General features: G+C 42.6%; 1 pseudogene; it reads left to right on the top strand.

Annotated features, from left to right (window-relative positions):
• Positions 1 to 1,090: 1,090 nt before the first annotated feature.
• On the top strand, positions 1,091 to 1,980 carry LOC147418565 (uncharacterized; annotated as a pseudogene).
• Positions 1,981 to 2,234: the final 254 nt, after the last annotated feature.

The raw sequence follows: 2,234 nt of genomic DNA on the forward strand, positions 1-2,234 counted from the left end.
TTTTTCCAGGACGCTGCCTCATGCCCTCAATGGGCGTCTTTGAAATTGAAAACGGCATGATATTACTTCCCGAAGACTGCGCGCACACGTTATACACACGTGGGCGGTGTCGTGGCACGGGCGCTGCACAGTCAAATGCGCAAACTTTTGTGCAGAGTACTAAAAAAAGGAATTCGACAACCTGGCGCTGTACAGTCAAATGCGCAAACTTCTGTGCCGCTTGCAGAGTACTAAAAAACGGAGTTCGACTGTAGGCTCGAGGGCCAGCCAACTTGGCGAATTTGAGTCTGGACTCTGGAGCCTTAAAGGCGTTGGCACATGCTGCTTCATGGCACTACTAATTCCAAGCACCTGCCCTGCCAACTGATATCGGGCCCGACGTCCCCACACACATACACACACACACACACGCACACTCTGTAAGGGTGGCGCTACTTCCAAGCAGTTGCCCCTACCAACATCGGGCCCAATTACCCACACACACACGCACACACACACAAACAGTGCACACACTGTAGAACGATGTGGAATAAGTATATAGCTCGTTCTCTTCACAGTGCTGGAGGATTTGGGGAAAGTTGAAGTTCTTTGGGTTCCCGCCTCCACACACACATGTCACATATTATGGAGCACCCATTTTTTGCACCTCAGCCTCTCTACAATCTGCATTCCCTAGAGATATGACAAGAGGGTGATTCTCATGCTCTCTAAACTCAAGCTGTAACTAGTTTTCTCTCAATTGCAACGCAATACCCACTCGTTACCTTCTCCTCAACAACGCATCGAGACGTTGCTTCTCATGAATTTGGCGCTTCATCACAATCATCATGATCTTCAATTGCGCCAACGTAAAATCACTCTACTCAGTCTGGCCACCCTCATCTCCAACTTCGAAATTTCAATTGAAGGCACGCCATACCTCTAGCTCAAGGATTGAGATGGCTTCTCAATGGTATATAACACTCAATTTTTGCTACTGGATACCTTTTCCATGCTTGTAGTGTTTCAACATAAAATATTTCACTCCTGTCTTGTCTTGTCTTTAGCTTTAGTGTTTTAATTATTCCCTTTCACTCTTGTGAGTTGTGCAATGTGCAGTTCTCCAAATGTGAACCTTGACACTAGTTTGGTGGTGGCATGGGACACTCCAATAGTGATTGAATTTGTTGAAAAGTTTTTGGGTACATCTCATTACTCTGAGGCAATTTTAACAAATTTCATTGATGGAAAACTTTTCCTTTACATGACCATTGAAGGCTGGAATGAAATAGGTATAAGGTCAGAGGCCCATAGGCATGCTTTGGTAGGTTGGTCCAATAGAGTATTAGAGGGTGGTCACACTTTTGTTCCAAAGCCTCAAACATCATCGAGTCTTCATTCATCACAAAATATGAGTACAAACTTAGGGAACGAAGCTCTAGAATACAATCTCCAATCTCAAGACAAACCTACTTTGCCTGATGTTCTCAATGTTCCTAATGTAAGTAATATTGGTACCCCTACTAATGATGCATGGCCAATAACATATGATAGAATATTCTATCCTAGGAAGGTTAAGGAAATGTACACCACTGTGGGGAAAGCCTTTCTTGTAAAACATTATCGTGAGGCATGGGTGTCCTTTAATAAGGGCATGGTGAAAATTAGAGAATTGTTCGAAATGGATTTTGCGGGCAAGACAAGGAGGATTTTTCGTCCATTAATCTACGCAATAGTCGAGAAAAATCGAATCAAATTCTTGATTTTATTGAGGCAAATATGAAGAAAATTCCACCTCTCGACTTTGGAAAACTTGGCCCCTTGCCATGGCGAGTCGAAGATGTGTACATGAAGGTCTTGGAACATAGGAACTACATCAGGAAATGTGGCAAGGCGGTGGTCGATGCAAAGAGGCAGCGTTGCTACGCACAAGACGACAACATTGATCAAAGTGGCGCTCCTAAGCACATCGAAAAACAAATGGTATTGTATATGTCTTAGTGTTTTATGTATTTCTTGCTTCTTATTCTAATTTTTATCTCAATTTGTCAATCTTTTAGAATGAGGCATTCATGAATGACACTCCTATTAAGAGCACCCATTGTTATGATGTGAGTATTACATCTAAAACATTGCTTAAATAGGGCAGCCTCAAAGTGCATTCTACACGGGTCTCGTCCAAGGGGTCATTGCCCTCGATGACAATGATGAGATAATTGTTGGAAAATTTTATTGAAAACCTATAATATTATTAT

Source organism: Adiantum capillus-veneris, chromosome 30 (assembly GCF_014529385.1).
Source record: "Adiantum capillus-veneris isolate H3 chromosome 30, ASM1452938v2, whole genome shotgun sequence".
NCBI classification, from domain to species: Eukaryota; Viridiplantae; Streptophyta; class Polypodiopsida; order Polypodiales; family Pteridaceae; genus Adiantum; species Adiantum capillus-veneris.